Source organism: Camelus ferus, chromosome 2, assembly GCF_009834535.1.
Source record: "Camelus ferus isolate YT-003-E chromosome 2, BCGSAC_Cfer_1.0, whole genome shotgun sequence".
In the NCBI taxonomy this organism is placed as follows: Eukaryota; Metazoa; Chordata; class Mammalia; order Artiodactyla; family Camelidae; genus Camelus; species Camelus ferus.
Window position 1 is genome coordinate 93588910 of NC_045697.1, and position 23534 is coordinate 93612443.

Here is a 23534-nt window from a genome sequence, read left to right on the forward strand (position 1 = left end):
AAGGATAATAATTCCAGTGGTGATGATGTACAGGAGAAACAAAGAGAACAGAAGAGGGAGAGCACCAGAGAGAGAACACTCGAGTGAGATAGAGAGAGAGATCATAATATAGGAAGCTACTGGAGACATATGTAAAATTGATCATGGATTCATAATGAACATTTTATAGTTTTCTTCCTCCATTCTTTTTCTACCCATCTAAATTCCCTCAAAACCTCAAATGTTACATATTATTTGTCTCTGGTGGGAAAATCCAAAACTTTATCTTGAAAACCTGAACTTTGTTGGTCTTGTCTGTATAGGATTACAAGTATTTTACCATTTTTGCTGCATCCCAGTCTACAACCAAGGTTATAAATACCACTTGTTCAGAATATATTGCATCATAAAAGCCCAAATTCCAGTATCCCTGGGTGGTGGTCCTAGCCAACATGGAAAATGTCTTCATTAAGCCACTTTATTGTTCTACTGAGCTAGCTGCCTACATGTGTCATTTATTAACATGTACCAAGCACATGTGTTGATGTAACTGAAGCCTGTTAATAAGAATCAGAATTAAATGAGATAGCTTCAGTTTAGATATAACATTTAGTAAAAACTTTCTTTTTATTTTGACTGACCGAATATGTTGTCTAAGGCAAGGAAACCTGTACCAAGAACTGCTGTTATAGTGTTATCTCAGTGAAGACATATTGCTGTCCCTTGCCATGATGAACAGAGTTCAGAAAAATTCACTTTTCTCCTGGTGACTGATGCCTCTATGGTAGGGCACCACATTGGGAGCTCAGTGTTGTTTCCACTGCTAGCAGATTGGGTTAAAGTTGTGATCAGGGCCATGTAAAATATGAGAATGTCTGTGTGTAATTGTGTCTGTGTGTGTGAAGAAATAAGTGATGAAGATTTTTAACATGTTGATAGAGAAAAGAATGGAAAATACATATTTCACAGATAACAACAGCTAGAATATCTGGGTAATTATCTAGTTCCCCTTTGCTCATTTTAGAGGTGATAAAACATAGTCTCAGTAACTTCTCTTGCTGCAAATCATGCTACTAGTTAGTTGCTTGATTTTACACAAAAAAAGCTTCAATCTCAGCTCTCAAGCCAGTGCTCATTTTTCTGTATTTTTTTAATGTAATCTATTCTGAAAGAGGTCATAATAAGTAGATACCAAATGGAATGACAGCCGGGGAGTAAAGCAATCAATATAGCTTGGAATCTGGATGTTCTCTAGATAACAAAGCAAGTAAGGTATGCGGCTCCAGAGTATATGTTGCTTTTCTATATTGTTATAGCTTGGAATTAGGGTATTTTATACTTTGTAATTTTTCTCACACACACAAAAAAATGTTAGCAGAAAAATTTGATCAGTGAAAACAGATAGAATGATACTTACTATTTTTCCTCAAAGTAGACCGAAATCCCTGGAAGGTAATAAAATATTGAAATGTAATTACTGATGTGATGGAGACAGAATTACATATTTGTAAACAACAAAACGACTACATATTTTTTAATTTATTAGAACACATCTCAAGAGTTTCTATGGGAGATTAAAAAGGGCATTAGAATCTCTATAAATATACAGCCTCAAATTGTATGGAGTTTATTTTTGTTGTTTTCATTTTAGAAATAATTTATTAAAATGTGTAGTAATACATAAATAGATTTTTTTTCCTTAGTTCTATGTAAAAGGTTTCGGGAGTTACATGGTTCAGTTTATCTTTTATATACTTTTTTTCAAGACTAATTTCACATTAATGAAGGTTCTGATTTGTCTATTTTTCAATCTGCATCTGCATCTGTATTGCATTTCTTAACCAGGGCCTGCAATTACTATGCTACTGAGTTCATAGTGGTAGGAGATTGGGGGTTCAATTTTAAACGATGTCAAAATGCATTTCACATATATACCATTCTTTATTTAATTAGAACAATGTATGTCTGTGTTCATTTTCCCCATTCATTACAAATAATTAAGCATGACTGTCTTCATTTGTTATTACAATTGAAAATCATACTTTCAGAACCCACATGGAAGGACTCATGCATGCTTCAACACAGCTACAGTTGAGAGTAGATATTAAACTGAAATCCACTTCTGGTATATTTGCACTGTAAATGTTTCATGAAAGCATTGAAAGAAGATAGGAACGAGCCGTCTGTGTCCTGGGCAGGATTGCTCTTCTCAGATAATGCCACTACATACAGTATTTATTGGCTTTTATACAGATCAGGAAGGTTGCCGACAAGGTGTTGTTATTCTGACTGAATAACCTCAACTGCAATTGAATATATAATGACTACTTGAGCGTATGTGACAGCATTCTTTGGAAAACACAATATTGAAAACATTAGGACGATTTCATTTTTAGGGGGAAATTTATACCTCATTTTGCTTATATTTTCAGGTAATATACAAATATTAAAAGTTAATATATGGCTTATATAAAAAAAGAACCTACCAAAATCTAAAGAAACCTATTTACATAGCTTTATATTGAGGTATTAAATTTTTTGCATTAAATTTAGAGCAGTTTTATGTTCACAGCAAAACTGAGTGAAAGACTTCTCTATGCAGCTCCTGCCTTCACACACACACATACACACACACACAGCCTCTCCCACTGTTAACATTCCCCACCAGAGTGGAACATGTGTGATAATTAAGGACTTTATGTTGATATATCATTATCACCCAAAGTACATAGCTTAACATTAGGGTTTGCTCATTTAGTGTTATACATTCCATAGGTTTGGACAAATATTTATACTAGTTTTACTCAAAAGAATCAAAACTGTGACTATATACGTATGCCTCAATAAATGACCTCCACATAGCAGCAGTGCGTGATGACTGTAATCTTTAATAGAGTAGTATTTTGCACTGGTAAAATTGTCCTCATATTTGCTAAGTGAAACATTATTGAGCAATGTGGAAATGGAGATAAATCCAAAGACCATATAAAAAATTTCCTGTATTTCTGATGTAAAGAGTAACTTTTAAATAATTGAGTTTACCAAACCATTTCCATTTTTGTCATAATTAACTAATCTTATCTTCAACATGTTTTTGAAAGGACTTTATTGTTTTGTCCAAGAAAATGAACTAAATTCTGGAAAAAGCACATGAAGTCTTAAATATAAAGAAAAATGTAATGAAGATTTTGAAAGCAAAATGATCATATTCTTTCAGAGTATATTGCAACTATAAATTGTAAATTGTTTTTTATTATCCCAATGGTGATATTTTGCCCCAGACTCTCTTCTATACTAAAGATATCTCAAATTGAGGAAAATATCCTTGAATGCATATTTTTATGATATAATAAACATAAGCTAAAAAATTATGGGTAAATAACCCATTTGTCTTTGCAAATGTTGTCATAGAAATACTCATGAAATGTACAATAATAAAATTGTTTGGGTTTAATATATTATTCAAAGAAAATTTTATGTAAAAACTTCATTGCAATTTGGGCTACCAAAGATGAAATTTAGAAAAGAACTTTGGAAAACAAAGTAATTTAGAAAGTACTATAATTAGAAATCCCCAATGCATTAAAAAAGAAATGTTTTAGTCTGTTTTTAATTTAAAAAATGAGATTTACATTAAGCATAATATTAGCAAAAACTTATTCAGTTTGATGAAGGAAAATGTAAAGAATATGACAATCAAAAGGACATTGCCCTGCTAGATTAAATTTAGTAAGAATAAAATCTTTAGCAGTTAAGTAGCTTTTCAGAAATTAATGAATGTCAAACGTCTCTAGGCTCTCAAATTGCTTAGTTCATACAAGGGTGAGTACAATAATATGTATACTTCCCTAGTTTATTAGTTATTTGGAACGTATTTTTAAAACTAGAAACAAAGTGCTGGTTTGGTTACATTCACGAGGTGAACGTTCGCACAAAGTGTCTTCTATCATCTATCTGTGACTGTGATTCCCTTTTAAACACCAAATGTGGGACAAGAAGAAATATGGCTCCATGTTTTGTTAAAAATTTCATTTTTCTAAATTACTTATTCATAAAATGAGTCTACAAAATATTTCTATTCCAACTTTCAGCTATGTTTTAGTTTTGAATTTTATACTCAAAATTTTTGAAAATACAAAAGGGTGATAGTGTCTAGTGCCTATTGTGCTGTGTTTTTTCTTTTTATTTTATTTTTCAATATCACATAATGATTAAGAGGTATTTCTCAAGAGCACAGTTGTTGCACAGGTGTGTTTCCCAGGCTGTGGTCTTGTTTGCTTGTCCACCTGGCCACTTTCTGCTTCTCCACAGCATCTGGCCTCTACCAGTCTTCCGTCTCAGTCCCTTCCCCATCCAGGTGAAGTCTTGGGTGATGTTTAAGACAGCTCCAGGGAAGTTCTTTCCTGCATTGCCTGCATCTCGTGTAAAGAAAACAAACTCTTTGCTCCCATCTCTGCAGCTTCAACTTATTTTTAGATTTGACACATGCTTTCCATACAGCCCTCTGTTTCCTGCCGCCCTGCCATCTCAGGCTGAGTCTGCTTGAACTTCCCACATTACTGCTCATGCTTCCTAGTGTCTAGTGGTCCTGGTGCAATCCTTTTTCATCTGACCTCAGGTTTGGAGGATGTACCTCTCTGGCCTTCCCCCTAATATGGTGGAAGCTACCTCAGAACTGTCTTCAAAGGAAATCTCTCTCTCTCTTCTAATTTTTTTCAACTTGGCCCATTTGAAAAGCTAACCACTGATGTCCACTAAATCTGACAGAATTTCTTGTGTAAGACCGTAGCACATCCTTCATAGATATCCTAACTCTGATAATAGGACATTAGGTATTTGGCCCTATTTAACTGTTTTCAGAATTAGAAACAGTGGCAAAATTCTCTGTGACAAGCTGATGACACACATGTAACATCTTATTACAAAGTTCTAAGTGCATTATCTTCTCCAAAACTGCTATGATGACAGCATCAATTAAAAGAATCACTTAACAGGCACCCCAATGTTCATAGCAGCACTATTTACATTAGCCAAGACATGGAAACAGCCTATATTTCCATCGACAGATGACTGGATAAAGAAGCTGGGGTATATTTATACAATGGAATACTACTCGGCCAGAAAAAATAATAAAATAATGCCATTTGCAGCAACATGGATGAACCTGGAGATTGTCATTCTAAGAGAAGTAAGCCAGAAAGAGAAAAATACCATAGGATATTACTTACATCTGGAATCTAAAAAAAAGACAAATGAACTTATTTACAAAACAGAAACAGACTCACAGACATAGAAAACAAACTTATGGTTACCGTGGGGGAAGGAGGTGGGAAGGGATAAATTGGGAGTTTGAGATTTGCAGATATTTACTAATATATGTAAAATAGATAAACAAGTTCATACTGTGTAGCACAGGGAACTATATATTCAATATCTTGTAGTAATTTATGGTGAAAAAGAATATGAAAACAAATATATGTATGTTCATGTATGAATGAGCATTATGCTGTACACTAGAAATTAACACAACATTGTAAACTGACTATCCTTCAATAAATATATACATACACAAATTTTTAAAAAAAAAGGAATCACAGAAATGACCAGATTGCACTGCATACGTAAAAACTATATTTAATAAGTGAGTCTACTTAAACATACATTTTCCATTTATTTTACCTAACACTAAGTATTTTTAAACTTAAATTCTATTAGTGTATATGAATTGTATTCAGGTTGTGTTATTTAATCATTTAAATTCTGTAAGTAAGTTTTTAACCTATATGCAGTTTTCTGTATGACATCAATCTAAGCGGTTTTTGAAATATACTTTTCAAAATTATTTTTAGTTAAAAGATATAACACTACTCTCATGTCATTAGATTCAGTCACTGAATTTTGAAATATTTTCTTCCCTTAATAGCCCTGTTTTGAGAAAGTGAGTGCTAAAAAACCTGTGAAAACATTTCTAATTAACAAATGCAACTATTTATTTTGAGAAAATGAGTGCCAAATCATAGCCATTTTTGAGGGAGTATTCATGTGGCCCCACCATTTTTATTCTGATGTGATTTTTGATGAAAGACAAGAAAATGACATTGTGGTATCACTCTTGTGAAAGTGGACTTTTAAAATAATGATTGGTGGGAAGTGTGCTCTACAATGAATTTGGGGAATAATTCAAAGTAATCAAAAATATTCTGCATAAGAATTTCTTTTAATTTTTGTTTAATTTGCTCAAACTTAAACTAGAAACTCAGTATAGCCTGTAATTTCACTCATTTTTTTAAAAATTAAGCATTAAAATTTAGAGAACAAAATATTTGAGCAGTCAGTGTGGAAAGAGTGTGAATCTAACAGTTTAATCAGAACCTCAAGTAATTTAAAGAAGTAAACAGTTTAAATAAACCATATTAAATTTTATTTTATATTTTGTCAAATTTTTAACACAGATGATTGCATATACACATACTTGTTTTTATAAGTATGTATTCATACATTTATGATTGCTTAATTCTTATTTATACCCAAATACAAATTATACTTTTTAAAATTAATGAATTAAGGAAATGATAAATACAAGGGCTAATCAAGGTTTATTTATTCACTTCAAAACCTGTTGCATTTTTACAACCCTTTATGAAAAAAGATAAAGGTACTAAGTTTCAGGGTGAAATGGGTATTAATCAGAGGGGCTAATCTAGTCTGTCACTATCAGAAAAAGGGATTTAAATTTTGTAAATATATTGATTTTTACAACTGGTATCATGAGAAGCATGTGCAATGAGTCATCTCTTCACATGGTCATTGAATCATTAAAGCATAAATTAAATATGCATTTAAACTTTGAGTTTAAATTAATAACTGGGAAATACATAAAATATTATCTTTTATTTTGAACACATTATCTTTTCTTATTTTCTTTAGTCATAAAACTATACACAAAACTAGTTTGGGTAAGAATATAAACAAAAATGATGAATAATATAGATATAACCAGTGATTTTAGTGAGGACATTCTAGGCAAAGATAAGGATTATGTTACATTTATCTGGTTGATTACAAACCAGTCTTAACATTTAGTATTAAAGATTGATACGTCTCAAAAATTGAGGCTGATAATATTTCCTGAGAATCTAATTATTATTAGAGCAGTTTGTAAAATTGTATAAAACCCTTGTCACATAAAGTTTAGTATTGCTGTTGATACCACATGAATTTTATTCAACCACTGTTTATACAATTCCACTTTTGTTTTCTTTCAGTTCAGACTTGAGTTTTCTGAGTTTTGGTAATTTGTCCCTCAGTACACAGAATGTTACTTCAGTGGATTTAGAATTTGTTTTTTATTTTATTTTTTCCTTGAAATGCTTTGGCTCTAGAAAGTGTTCCCCAGTGGCCTTTGTTGAATCATATGTCATTTTTAAGTTCCTAAAAAGTCCTTAAAGTTTACTATGATAAATATTTTATAATTGACAGCATAGTTAGTAGATCTCATGTATCCATTAATTCATCTTTTTCTACACTTTATTTTCAAATTTATTTTCCTTATAACATATATTCTGAATTTATTGTGTTCTATTATTTTTTTATTGACGTATAGTCAGTCTATAATGTTATATTAATTTCTGGTGTACTGCATACTGATTCAGTTATACATGTATATATTGTTTTTCATAATAGCTATTATAGGATATTGAATACAGTTCCCTGTGCTGTGCAGTAGGACCATGTTGTTTATCTATTTTATATATAGTACTTAGTATCTGCTAATCCTGAACTCCCTATTCTCTTAATCATTGCTTTCTATCCTGTTTTTTTTTCTTCAGAGGGATCTATGAATTAAATTTTTTTTTCCCAGTAGTTTCTGATAAACGTATTTAGACCAAAGCTGAATATTTGCTGACTGATGATGATTTCTTTAATCCAGATGATGAACTAATTATGTCATGCCTTGCCTTTAGGCATAAAATTTTAAAAGTTAATTTATACTTTTAACAAAAATTTAACAGTGATATTTTGCATACCAGGTTTGTGGAGCTATAACAAAAAAAGTTACTTGCCTTCAAGAAATACGAAAATTGGAAGATGAATTTTAATACATACATCTGAGATTATCAGATTATGTGTGTATGGTTTGTTTTTGTTATTAAATTGATGACTAGTAAATTAATACTTGAAATAATATATTCAATAGGCTAATTCATTGGTCATTTAGTTTCATCTTTTTACTATTGATAGCATTTCTAATTTTAAAATATTCATGCTTGGTTACTCAGAATCAGTTATTTATTTTTCTTCAAATTTGCTTAAGATTAAACCTTTCCAGATGTTTCTTCTGAAAGTAAAAGCTTTAATTGTACAGTTTTATTATTCAGTATTCTCTCAATTCTCATGTGAAGTGAGTATAATTGATGTAAAAAAGTGGTATTTTGTGACTGTAAAAAATACAATACCTAAGTTTTCTAATTTAATCATAGGCAAAGCAGTTACTTCTCACACTGTGAGTAGCAGCTTATGCTAATAGGTAATCACAGTTTATGCCTAATAGCTACCATACCCTTCATAGGTGGAAGAAAAGTCACTATGGCTATCTATCTTGTTGCAGAGTTAAACAAACAAGTAAAGAAATAAACATATTTTTGCCAATTTATTAATGACTGTTAATTCTGATGTATTAGAAATGCTAAGGAGTTTTTTTTAACAAATTATAATTATTTGAAAAATTTGAGAATTATTGCAAAATCATAATTTTGAAAAAGATATATACAGAAATGATTTTTTTTTCTTAAAAATAGACTCATGAAGTTGTGAAATTGGAGAAGATTACATGGTTATAATCTCCTTGTTTCAAAGAAGTAAGTTTTGGAGCAGTCTAACACATAAGGTTGTCCAAATTCTCTGTCTGCCCATCCTCCCCTCCATCTTCCAATACAGGAAAAAAATAAGGAAATTCTCCCTTGGTAGACACATTAAATACTTGTCATATTGAACAAAAAATTAAATAGTTTTGTTTTTATTCTTAAGTGGACAAGAGGAGAAAACTTCTCAGTATTTTTCTCTAGTAATTTGCTGAGTAGAAAATACATACATAGTACTGATATATTTTATTTTTTTAAATTCATGTAGAAATATAAAATGGACAGAAATACATACATACATACACATAAATAACTTACCTGCATCTGTTCCAAGTAATGTATTTGGCATTTTAGCTTAATTATTTCAATATACAGGAGAATAGGTAAGGTAACAAGTCAAGGTCCTGGGTTGAGCTATAAGCTAACAAAGGAATTTCCTTCTATTTATTAGCCAGGAACTACTCTCCAGATGCCAGTGAGTTCTCAACACAAATTCTTCTTATTTCAATTCTAGCACCCAGATTCAAAGAGTATATGTATAATGTTAATGACGCTAAATGATTAATCTTACAATAATGAATTAAACTGTCAAGATTTATATAATGACGTCCTGAATTAGTTGTTTCTTATTTTTAATTAGGTATTAAGGCCAATTCTGCAGTCTCATTGTTAGCATTTTTTCATCTGAAGAATGAGCTGTATCTCTAAGCTGCATTCAAATGCAGGCAAACATAGAATTTGTTTTGCTTTGTATGAAGCGTAGTGATACTGTCTTAAATATTACAAAGGAGTAGAAATGGTGAAACCTTAAGCAAGGCATCATGTTGAATTTGGACACATCTTCAGAACATTTTCTCCTAATTTACTTTGTTTACAGTAGTAGAACATTTTGTGAGTAAACATTTTTCTTATGGTTGAAAGAAAACCTATTTAATTAATATGTTCAAATATTAGTAGAAGTATAATATACACGATCCTCCCAGACAGCAGAGTCTTTTCAGAAATTCAGAGGCTGATACATGGTCTATAATGAAATAACTGGCTTTAATACACTTGTTATCGGAAAGAATTTGTTTAGTGTTTTAATTTTTAAAACATCCAGTACAAGTGAATTGAAGTCATAACCCTGAAGCATTTTCTTGGAGAACTTTTAGATATTATTACCATGAAATTAATTTCTTACTGAACGACAGATAAATTATTTTTGGGTGAATAGAATTAATGAAGTTTTAGATAGCTTTCCTTAGGGTTGGACTTTAATTGAACAATTACACAACTTTACCAATTGGCTTTAGAACAATGATTGATACTATAATAATTCAGAGAGGCTTTTTTATCCAAGAATAAAGTAAAGCAGTTTATTCATATATAATGCTAAAATTATAATAGTTACTTTCTGAAACTGAATGAATTTCTTTGAAGTGATTATAATTTTGAATATTTCGAATACTTTCCTTTTTAGTATTCTTCTAAATGTTTGATCTTAATTAATCTTAATAAATAAATGTATAGATAAACATCTTGTTCTATAATTTTTCCTTATTTTTGTCTTATAATGTGGATGGACACTTTAAAAAATCTATAGTATGTCTAAGAATTTAAAAATCTCATGTTTTATATTCAAGCAATAATCTCAAAACTATGTAAATAAACTAAATTTTATGCAATCATATACTATTATATACTATGTTAATTCTTCTGAGAACATAACCTAATGTTATATTATTACTGAATGAAGTTCTTTTGCCAAATGCTGAGACACCAAGATTTGCAGCAAAGAAAGGGTTTATTCAGGAGACAGCCAAACTGGGAGACAGGAGAACAAACCTCAAACCTGCTTCCCACAAAGCGAGGGGCTTGGGATACTTACTGGGCAAAGCTGAGGTGTGGAGACCAGGGGGCAAAGTAATTGGAGATAATAAAATGGTGAAATAATTGTTCTGCACAGAGGCAAATAAGCTACCCACAAGTCTCCATCATGGGGTGCATGCTCAGAAAACATAAGTGTTAGCATGATCTGAGGGTAGCGTTTTTGGTTCTCTGAAGTCAGAAAGTCACCAAGCAGACACGTGCACGTGTCCACATGGAGGGGCAGTGGTCTTAACCAGTCTTAACCAACTCAGGGTCAAGCTGTACACAGCTGACTTCAAGTTCCTAAAAAAGAACTCAGGTAAACATCTTATTGTTTAGGCTACATGATGCTTGGAAAACATGCAAGTCTTTTGTAGTAACGAAGTTAGCTTGAGGTTACAAGTATAATGGATCTAGCCGGTGATTACCCTTAGTTTCAATATCACAACAAAATTTTTAAACAGATCTATCAAACAACTACTATTCTATTCATTGGTTCTTTGCACGTATTTTTCCATACATTTTCACCTCTGAAATAGAAGGCATGTTGTAAGAGTTCAATTAGTAGTGTATTTTTCTTTCTTTTTTTTTGGCAGTGGCATGCCCATTCCGCATTCCATTAACTATATTGCCAGCAGTGTAGTATCTGTTGACAGTATAAGATGATAGACAAAAATTCTACCTTTCAAACTAGGAGGAGATATAGGAAAACTTTGAAACTAATTACAGTATAACTGTATGTATGTTTTGATAAAAGAAATGTAGAGTATGTGACACTCTACTAGGGGTACTTAACTCCAAGAATAGTAAGTGTTCACATTTATGCTGAATTTTTGAATAGTTATGGGATCATTATCAATTTTAATTAACATGATAAAAATTTTGTTTCGAGTTGATATTTTACCAAGATATTTCTTGTCAGTATTTGGCTACAGTATATAATGAAATTTTTAAATCTTAACTCTTTGATCTTGGTTCCTCAAAAGATAATATAATTTAAATATTTTGATAGGAAAATTTTAAAAGATTGTTATAGAAAACGCCTTTGTTCAAAGAAAAAAAAAATAGAATATCAAGCTTAAGGTTGTAGTCTTTAGTTATAAACCGACTAAGGACCTATGTATCAATTAGTTCTCATCAGGAGATTTATCTTTTAAGAATATTAAACAGAGTACAATTCCAATGCAATGAATAGATCAAAACCATGTACTTAAATCTTTAATATTTGTTCATCCATATTATAAGACTACAAATTTTACCAGTATTTTTCACAAGTATTGGAAATAATACAATATTATTTCTTAGGGGTAGTCAGTATGCCTGTCACTTGACCTAGGAGAAATATCTGCTACATTACGTGACACGAAGTCCATGCACAGTCCCCTCAACCCAGGAAATTGAACAAGAAGATATATGTCATGTTTACCATGCAATTTCAGAGTTACTGGTGATGAGGTTCAGAACGAGCCTCCTGCCAATGTACCTCTGAAGGCTCAAGAGAAACTTTTGCCCCTCCTTTAACTACCTAGAAGACTTTAAATTGGTGGACTTCCCCAGAATGTAAGTTATTACGAGAGATCAGTTTTATCTGAGTGCCCCATCTGTACAACAGAGCAGACATCTGATTACCAAACACCTGCTCTTCTTCTTGTTCTGTGAATGACACTCCTGCCCTTGAAGCCCTAGACCGCTATGCTATTTCTTAGCTCAGGATAGTTTATGTACCTTATTTTACCCGTCTGTGTTTGAACCTTTTCTGTATGCTGGGGTTCCTGTATGTACAATATTAAATTAGATTGTTAGTCTGCTCATGTTGATTTAATTATTAGACCACCCAGAAAAAACCTAGAAGGGTAGAGAAAAATTACTTTCCTTCTCAACACTGGATAGGACATAAAATGTCTCTTTCCCTTCGGATGCTGCCATCCTCAGCACATTAGCTTAATAGTGCATCTGGAATATGCACTACATTTCAAGCATTGCAATGCTGATGTATGAAGAAAGCTCTAAAATTATAAAGCAAGCCTATTAAATACTCATTTTGGACAAGATCTTTTAAAACATTTTCCCTTTAATAAATTAAATTTTAATTACTTCCCAAACAGTTAAATAGCAACTGCCTGTATACCAGACTTGGGCTAAGTATTGTAGACACGAATATACAAAGCATGAATATAACATTAACTCCCTTCAAAGAGCAGTCTGTTGAGAGAAGTAACTGTAAAGAGATGAGTAGAACAACTTAAACTCTCAGAACACTTATAAAGGTGTATTATGAAAGCACCTAAGCCGGGACTTTTGGAACATATAGAGTATTGTTTGAAAGAGATCAGGATAATAGTTTTAGGAACCATTTTTCCAATTGTTAGGTGGAAACTTGAATGTGAATGAAATTACCATTCACAGAGACAGAGGGTAGCATAATATTTAAAAGCCTGGACTCTAGTGGGAGATAAACAGTGATTTAAATCTTCTGGTAAATCTACTTAGCACACAGAGGTAAGACTTTCCCCACCACATGGCCCTTTCATCATACTCACAGTGGACTATCAGAAATGACCTGACCAGGCAATCCATACGTTGGCAAATGGCTTATTTAGTGCTGTGTTGCAAGATCCTTGCCCAACAAGGACGATGGACACTTCAACAGAGAGAAAGAGATCAATTTGAGCTTCTTCCCAAGTGTTGACATGAAATTCAAAGGGAAAATGAGTTGCTCTTGTTGTATTTGCTATTTTGTTTTGATGTGGAGTAGGGCATGAAAGTGCAGAGAGGAAGCTTCATAAAGATGAAGTCCCTAGTAGAAATCCATGAAGTACTGCTTGTGGTGGTTACAGGTTATGATGATGTTTATTCTTAATGCCATTATGTTTAGTAGGGAAGTATGTAGTTAAAATAATGACCTACTCCATAACGCTGCTTTGAATCATGAATAAATTTCCAGTTTCAATCTCCATAAGGCCTAGTACATCCCATTGCTTCCTCTTTCCAGTAAGTGTGTTCTCTGGCTATTTTCTATAGTTAGTGAAGTTTAGTCTCGTGAAAGAAATTCTTGTTTTCTGTTTTTTAATGTGTATCAGTAAAATGAATGCCCTCTCACCCTTTATTAGTTGAACAACCAAAAATGCCTAATGAGCCTAGGAAAGGGCTTGATGAAAAGAATCAGGATTAGGGATGATTACTGAGAGAACACGGAAGACATACATAAATTGAGAAGACATAAGTAACTTACTAGAAAGTGCTATTTTAGTCTGTGAATTTCTAGGAGTTCTAGAAAATTGTTCTTAATTCTTGAATAAAACTGTGATTTTGCTTAATAGTAATTTGTATATATATCTTTACAATCTCTAACAAAACTATAAATTTCATGAGAAGTGGAATCATGACTTGATCCCCTTCCTGTGTTGGTGATATTCAAGGTGTGATCTTTCAGTGTTTCAGTGATTTATTGGTGTTGCCTTTTAAATTTAAATCTCTGGAAAATTAGGTTATATGTAAACCAGTGAAGTCATTGCTTATTTACAGAATACAAAAATAAATTGAAATGTGATTCTCATTCAGGATACAACCAAAGAAAAGTTTCTCTGGATTTTTAAAATTAAAAAGTAGGAGAAAGAAGTTTTTATTAAGCATACATCATTAGATGTAATATCAAGGTGAGATTATGTCATATTAATTTAACATATTTATGAAAAATGTACAATATCTCAGACACTATTATAGCCCACTACAGTTGTAGTAACAGTATTATCCACTGGTTTGTCAGTCTTCAAGTAACAAAACTACAATTCAGGGGGGGCACACCAACTGTGGTTGCTCATGTGCTGATGCCCTGTTACCATTCAGAATATTTATGTAATCTGTATTCTTAGCTTTAACACGTGGTTCTCATGTTTAAACACTATCCTTAAGTAATTTTCTTTCTTTTGTTATGTTTCTTCCCATCAGAAAAATCTTATTCTCTAAGCTTGCCGCATTGATTAGTTTTAGGAAAAATGAGTTTTCTGGTTTTAAGGCAAAACAGAAGACCCATTTGTTAAATTAGGCATTTGTCTAATGGATATAGGAGGATCTGCAAGATTAAGGTCATGGATCTTTTCTTGTTGTCAGATAATGTGTTAAATAAAATCAAAGGAATGATAAACAAGGGTAATTGCAGAGAAAAGCATTCCCTTAGGGTTCAAACCAGAAATCTTCTAAAATGTAAATTTTCAGAATAGACACTCAAAATATTCTTTAAGGTAGATAATAAGGGCAAATAAAAGGATTATTTTCAGAGAACTAAAATATCCTATACAATGTTTTTAAGAAAATGATAAATATTATTTATGTTAGAATTCTTATCTATGAATACATTTATAGATGATTAGTAAAGTTACTTGTGGCAAAAGCCAGTGTCTTTTTATGACAAGGAAAGCAATATCAGTCTTGTTAAAACACATCAAAGTAACATATTAGAATGCAGATACAAGAAAAGCCCAAATTAACAGAACTGTATAAATTTAGAAAGGCAGAAGAAGGATTAAATTACTTGAATCAGATAGGAAACAAATTTGAATATTTTGTCTTTAAAAATACATAGCACAAGCATAAAAAGGAATCTTTAAAATCCTTGGCTAAGTAAGAAACAGGGTGATGAAGAGTAAGAACAAATAATAATACGAAAAAATTGCTTTATTTATAGAAATTTAGATCATTTTGATGGTAGCACTAACAGAACATAAAATGTCTTCTGTGAAAAAAACAGCATTTTGACTGAGAAATTCTAGGTTCAAAATCTAAAATTAAAATCGTAATAAACAAAGACAGATTAAAAAGAACAAATGAATATTGGAATTTTTATGCTTGAATACTGACATGAAATAAACCATTATTGAGAACACAAATATTACTTAATTTTATTAATTGAAGAAATTGTAATAAAGTTGAATGGATATTTTATGAACATTGGAAGAAGGGCACATATTTGGGATTTGTCATATGTTTTCTGTTTCTAATCCTGAGATAAAAAAGACAAATAGTTACCTAACTTAAGCCATATGTCTAAAGGAGAGAAAAGGATTCAGAAAGCATTTGGTATTTGCTAGTTTTAAAAGTGGTAAAATTCTAACTTAAGAAGACAGTGACCATGGCAGCAGTATTGTTATAGAAATTTTTATATTCTACAAAAATGTATTGGTGTGCAAATCATAAATTTGCAACTAAAACTGATTTAATAGTTTCTACTAGCATTCTTTAAGTTTTGTGTAGTGAATAAATATAATTTGATGAAACAAATTATTTGGGGGAGTTTTAGACAAGAAAAAAGTTATAGTTAAATATATCCCACTGTAAAAATAATAAATACAGCTTGTTAATTGTACCATTTTATTTCTAGATTATAAAGTTGAAATCAAAGGCAGGGCTAATATAATATACAGTCAGAGTAGTTAATAGGTTGAAAAACATTGATCATTATGTTTAAAATTTAAGGTTGATGTGCTGTTTTTACTTGCCTTTTATTTCATGCTCCATTACCATACAGCAACTTTCTATATACAATATAGTTTTTTTCTTTCCCAAAGTGACATTAAAAACTAAGCTGTAGTTCCTAACATCAACAAGATATAAAAATCTATGTTGAATAATGTATACCTGATAAAGTCAGTGTTATTTTAATGAAGTTTAATATTAGTATACTGTTGTACTGTTTCTTTCAGAGGATTAAATACTTCATTAGCATAACTTTACCATCAGAAGGAGAAAACATTACCATCAAATATTTAGAAGAAATGAAGAGGATTTTAAAAGTTCCTGCCACATGTGAAATCTTCTGAAAAAGACAGGCAAATGTAGGGCCTTAGAGTGAAATTTTCAGAAAGCACAGAAAGAAAATTCAAGACTAGATTATACCATGATTTATATCAGGAAGAGAAAGTGGTTTTAATTAATTTATTCATCTATAATGTTCAGAGCTATAAATTGGGGGTATAATTTGTATCCAGCCACTGATATTTGTAAATCTAATTTGTTAGTGTATATTACATTTAATTTATAAACAATTTAATTCATGACATAAACTTATGAATACATATTTTGTAAGACCAATGTAGTAAATACTTTGGAACATTACTTTATAAGTAACAATATTAATTTTAAGAACAAGAATTATATAGTAACCTTTATGCCCAGTTACACTCAAAAGTATCTATTTTGAGAAACTTAAGATTTCATTAGACAAATAATTACTATCTAGTGTAGGACATACATGGAAGCATATAAATAGTGTATAATGTGAGTTGTGCAAAATATAAAAGAAATATTATGTATCAAACAAATAATATTTTGAACATCGTCTTTAGGAAACTAAAGTTTAGCAAATGAAGAAGGGATTCATTTCTGGAAACCATCATTTACATCATTCACAAGGTGTTAGCACAAACTATGTAAGAAGGGTCTCTAGAAGAAAAAGCAAAACTGCACCTTGTATGATGACCTTATAAATTCTAAACCATTACGCAAGGAATTTGTCAGATGTTAAAAACAAATACGTAAGTCAGTTGCTATGCTGTGGTCACTTATGGGCTTCTTTACAAACTTCTTTACAATTTTTTTAAAATTTAGAATTGGATTACCTTCTTTCATTTCATATTAAATGTAAAAATATCCACTAACATCTAAGCTTTAAGTAATTTTATTAATTGAATACAAAAGTATGTGTAAAATTTATGTATACATTTATTGTATATAATCTGCCCCATATTTTGTTATGATTTTTAAAATACTCATTTTTAAGATAAAATATTGTTTAATATAAAAGTTATTTACCATATAGCATATTTTGTTTCTTAATGCTTATATGTCCTAGAATGAATTAGGGAAAAAGATGAGGAGGGAACACTACTGTATGTCATTCCCAAATTACCATTATAGTGTGTTTTTTCTTTTGCTAATCTGTTTTTTTAAATTGCATCTGAATGGCCATGGGTTCTTTTTTATTTTAATGAATGAAAGATTATTTAAATTCTATAGTGCTTTACAGTTTTCAAAAGTTGCACTCACATTATTTCATCTAATTCTGTTACAACTCTTTTCCCCTCTACCCCTTTGTTTCCCCTCCCCCTTCCCTCTCCCCACTGGTAACGACTAGTTTGTTCTCTAGATCTGTGAGTCTGGTTCTTGAATGGCCTTGGGTTTTTGAAGTTCTTTAGCAATCACATAATTTTTTTAAAAATTCCTTTTTATTAAAAGAATTTAAAGAACACAGCTTGTAAATAGCACATCTGAGATTCAAACGACTGTTTGATTTAAAAAAGTCATTAAATCACAGTGTTATCCCACTGTACCATACTGTCCTTTGGAAACAAATTTTCCACTCAAATACTGATAGGTGACAAACTTGGATAGTCTTACTGGCTCATTTTTTTTCCCTTGCAGCTGAGCAGATATTTGACTAAGAAGATCCAAGTTAACTAAACAGAGAAACAGGGTGACACCAGTCACTGGCCCCCAGAGGCTCCCCTTCACTAAAAAATCACTTCACAACGAGAAATTTGCATCGTTACATAAATACATAGATACTTCTGGCTTTTAGATAGATAGATAGATAGATAGATAGATAGATAGATAGATAGACAGACAGACAGACAGACAGACAGTCACTGACATTTGGAACTTGAGAGAGAGCAAGATTGGAATAGAATGGAGATGAGAAGGGTGACAGATTAATATTTTACATTACTTTAAGTGACTCTGGATCATTTGAAAATGACTGGTAAAAAGTATGTATTCATGACTGAACTGTACATTTATAGAGGTTATAGAGTTGAGCATTGTACAAACTGGTAAGTTTATATATAGCTTCAGTTTTGTCTGGAGACATGAGGATGTCAGTAGTATGTAAAGCCATGGTTATACAGGAAGTTCTCCTGGTAGAGCAGAAAAAGACATGAATCAGAGATATACAGAGGGATGTATGGCCTGACTGGCCCCTAGAAGGCAAGAGGGGTAAGTTTCAATAAGTAAAGGATAGTTAGATATGTCAGACCCCGTGGAGAGGTCAGTCAGGAGACAAAATGAAAAATGCACATGGCTTTAACAGTGTGCTTTGTGTACTGCAGTTCTGTAATATGTTTTTTGTTTGATTGTTTCCATTAGCGTTTATAGGGATATCAGGCTTAGTCCGGCGGTATTCTGTGGCCTGAGAAGAGCAGGATGTCTGTTGCCTTTTAACATAGTCATGGAGAGAATGAGAAGTTGTGGTATATTATACAACAGAAAACTACTCAGCCATAAAAATATAATAAAATAATGCCATTTGCAGCAACATGGATGAACCTGGAGATTGTCATTCTGAGAAGTAAGCCAGAAAGAGAAAGAAAAGATACCACATGATATCACTTATATGTGGAACCTATAAAAAAAAGACAAATGAACTTATTTACAAAACAGAAACAGACTCACAGACAGAAAACAAACTTACGGTTACCAGGTGTGAAAGGGAGTGGGAAGGGGTAAATTGGGAGTTCTAGATTTGCAGTTACTAATATACATAAAATAGATAAATAACAAGTTTATAGTGTATAGCATAGGGAACTATATTAACTATATTCAACATCTTGTAATAACTTATGGTGAAAAAGAATATGAAAACGAATATATGTGTGTTTCTGTATGACTGAAGTATTGTTCTGTACACTGGAAATTGGCACAGCATTGTAAAATAAGTATACTTCAAAAAAAAATACAAACAAAAAGAAAAGAAACAATGAGCTGAAAGTAAGCCAATGTGAAGTCCAAGGGGAACAGTCAGGTGGGAGGGTGCCATGGTAAGATTCTAATCTCTGAGTAAGTACATGGCTCAGGGGTACATACAAAGCCTAGTAAGATTTAAAAAAAAAAAAAAACCTGATGTATCAAAAATAATAAGTATGAAAAGAAGTGAAGCTTCTTTTAAAACCATGGGGTGATCGATAGGAACCATAGCAGTTTTTAAATGAAATTTCACATCAGTTTGTGTCTGCATGTTGAGTGAATGAATAAGTGTGATGATTCAGAGAGAGAGGGAAGGGATGAAACACAGTGTGGAGCTGGGAGAGAGAGACTGATTTTAACCAATTGGCTTATGCAGTACTAGGGGCTGGAAACTCAGGCAAGATTTCAGTTACAGTCTTGAGGCAGAATTCTCTCTTTGTGAAAACTGTTTTTGTTTTTAAGACCTTTTAGCTGACTGAATAAGACCCACCCACTTTATTAAGGGTAATCTTTAGTTAAGTCAACTGATTGCAAATGTTAATCACATCTTCAAAATACCTTCACAGTGCCATCTAGTGTTTGACCAAACAACTGGGCTCCATAGCCTCGCCAAGTTGAACCATACGCCTAACCATCATTACACTGTTTTCGTTTGTTTGTTGGTTGGTTTGTTTTTATTGAAGCATAGTCAGTTTACAATGTTGTGTCAATTTCTGGTGTACAGCATGATGGTTCAGTCATACATTTACATAAATATATTTGTTTTCTTATTCTTTTTCATTATAGGTAACTATAAGATATTGAATATAGTTCCCTGTGCTATGCAGAAGAAACTTCTTGTCTATTTATTTTATATATAGTAATTAGTATCTGCAGATCTTGAACTCCCTATTTTCCCTTCCCACTCCCTTTCTACCCTGGTAACCATAAGCTAGCTTTCTGTCTATGAGTCCATTTCTGTTTTGTAAATAAGTTTATTTGACTTTTTTTTACGTTCCACATATTAAGTGATATCATATAGTATTTTTCTTTCTCTTTCTGACTTTCTTCATTTAGAATGACAATCTCCAGGTCCATCCATGTTGCTGCAAATTGCATTATTTTATTCTTTTTTGTGGCTGAGATTCATATTGTATAAATATACCACAGCTTCTTTATCCAGTCATCTGTCAGTGGACATTTAGGTTACTTCCATGTCTTGGCTATTGTAAATAGTGCTGCTATGAACATTTGGGTACATGTATCTTTTCGAATTAAAGTTCCCTCTGGATATATGCCCAGGAATGGGATTTCTGGATCATATAGTAAGCCTATTTTTTTGAGCTTTTTGAGGAATCTCCATACTGTTTTCATAGCAGCTGCACCAAACTACACTGGGTTTTTGATTTTGCTATTTCATAACTGGTAATCTTAGGCTAAATATTAGCATGAATGTGCCTTAGTTATGTCATCAATAAAATATATATGGAACAGTATCTTTCTCATGGGGAGATCTTAATTTTTATATATATACATAAGGACTTAAATACTTAGGCCAGTGTAAACAATCAGTGTTATGTATTATTAATCTTTTACTTTTATATGATGCTACTTAAACCATGTTTCCTAAATTAGAAAACTGCCTCAAGTAGTGTCAGTTATACATATCTCACTGAAACTGGCTGTGGCAAAAGGGATAACTAGACATAGTTCAGTGTTTACGTACTTTCAATATTAATCAAGAAGAAATAAGAACAGCTATTTAAGTCATGAAATATGAAAAATTATGGCAATACAAAACAAAGGAAGGCAGAAAGAAGCTATAAATAAGAACAAAAGCAGAAGTTCATGAGCCTTGAAATGAATACATAAAAGTTGATAAATCTAGGATCTGCCTTTTCAACAAAGAAATAAAATAGAAAATTATTCAAGGTTATTAAGTATAATTAATAAATAGAAAATAGGAATACACAAAAATAGAAATGATAAAGTTGAAAACAGAGGAGAGTGGTAAGCACTAACCAAAGCCATGAGTAACTATGGTAATAAAATATTTAGATGTAATAAAATGGATGTTTTTCATATAACACACAATTTATCATAATTGTTGAAAACTGAACCTGTCTGAAAACCATGAGAGAAATGAAAACACTTTCAACTTACCGTAAATTAGTATATAAATTGATGAACTTATGGTGCCATCCCTTTATAAGAATACTCATAACTTCAATAAAATATGAGCCTTTGTTTCCTTGTGGTGAAAGAGAGATGTGCATCACATGTAATCAGTAAATTAGCTGGCCCTGAGAGCCAGTGTTGCTATGAATTTAAGTCAACAGAAAGATCTTGATGAACAGAAGCGTTGTTTGATTTGTTTGTTTACTTTCTATTGGTTGGCATCCCCTAGATGCTATGTAGTTGAAAGCCATACTCATTTTTTTAGATATTTAAAAATATTTCTCTATTTTGGTAATTGACAAGTGCTCAAAAATTTTGTGGTTCTTAAGTCTCAAATGCTTTTTAAACCAAATTACTCTAATGGGGATTTTAGACCTCAAACATCACTTTTAATGCCTATTAAGGTTTGGAATTATGTCAACAAAATTATCAAGTATACTCAACAATAATATATAATCAATAAATTTAAGTTGATATTTTGTAAGCCTTTTTAAATAAAATTTTATAGCATTTCATTTGAAGCATCTCTAAATTTCTGTAGTTAAAAATACCTCAATGTTCGCATTTCAATTAATATTAACAAATATGATAAATAAATTTAACAAAGCAATTACATAAAATATGATCTTGAATTTTTACAGAAAGGACTTATAAGGCAGTTAAAAGCAACTTCCTGTAAGAAGTGATGTTGGCCCACATATAGGAAATTATAAAAACTTTATGAAATAATTTTTTGGAATTTCCTAAAAAAAGATTCTTAATGTCAAAGTCAGTTCATATTATTATAATAAAAATCATTTCAATTTTAAGGCAGCAACTCTGATAGAATCTATAAAAATGTTACTGCTATATCCTGATAATTTATGATGACAAGTCAACAATTTTCATTCTGATTGAGGCTTGTGTAAACAGCATGGTGTAGTCTTACAGTTAAGGCTTTTTATACAATACCCAGTTTGAAACCACTTTTGCAATATTTGAATTTATCTGTGTTCATTGTGTACCATTAAATAGGACATTGTATTTGTTCACTCAGAACCCTCAGAAGGAACCAACCATGCTGATGTTAATTTCAGACTTCTGGCCTCCAAAACTGTGACATAATAAATGTATCTTGTTTTTTAAGTCACGAGTTAGTGGTACTTAGCTATAACAGCCCTATGAAACTGATAATAGTTACTAAAGATGCTAAGCGTGATTGGGTCATGTGGATGGATTATGGGGAGGTGTGGTATACACTATCTTCTCATATCTCCTTTATGAACTCTTACACTAAAAGTATTTTATTTGAGGAAATGTTTACCCTCTCCATTTTGTTCTCATATCCTTGAAAACTCAGAAGGCACCCTGAACCATTTATTATTTGCACAAAAATTTTTATTAGATGAATCATTGTTTATGAGTATATTTAAGTATATAGTCTATATAAAATTAACTGAGATAACTTGGTTTTGTAGGGTCTTCTGGGAACATTGATTAAATACAAATATGTGATAAACACATGTGTATTTACACATGTATATTTAGTTTAAATCTAACTTTTTAAGAAATTATGTCAAAAGATTTACTAATATTGGAGAATGCTAGAATTTAATAATCACAAATTATCTGATTGAACTGAAATCGTGTGATTATGTGCTTTGAATCTAATGTAACACAGTCATGCTTCAAAATATAGTCCGCTTAATCAGTTTATTCCATATTTTTATAGGGCTTATGTTGTTGTTTCCTTATATTTATCAGTGAATGGAGAAGTCTCTCTTCATCAGATATTTATGAGTAAATTATGCCTGGATTTTACTGCTTCTTTTCATTATTAATTTGTGCTAAAGAAATATATACATATTTTTAGCTGAAACACTGAAGTATGCAAATATTACCATTCCTGTGATTCAGCATAAATTGATATAGGAAGTGATTCAATGGAACTTTCTGCTTCATTATTTTTCTATG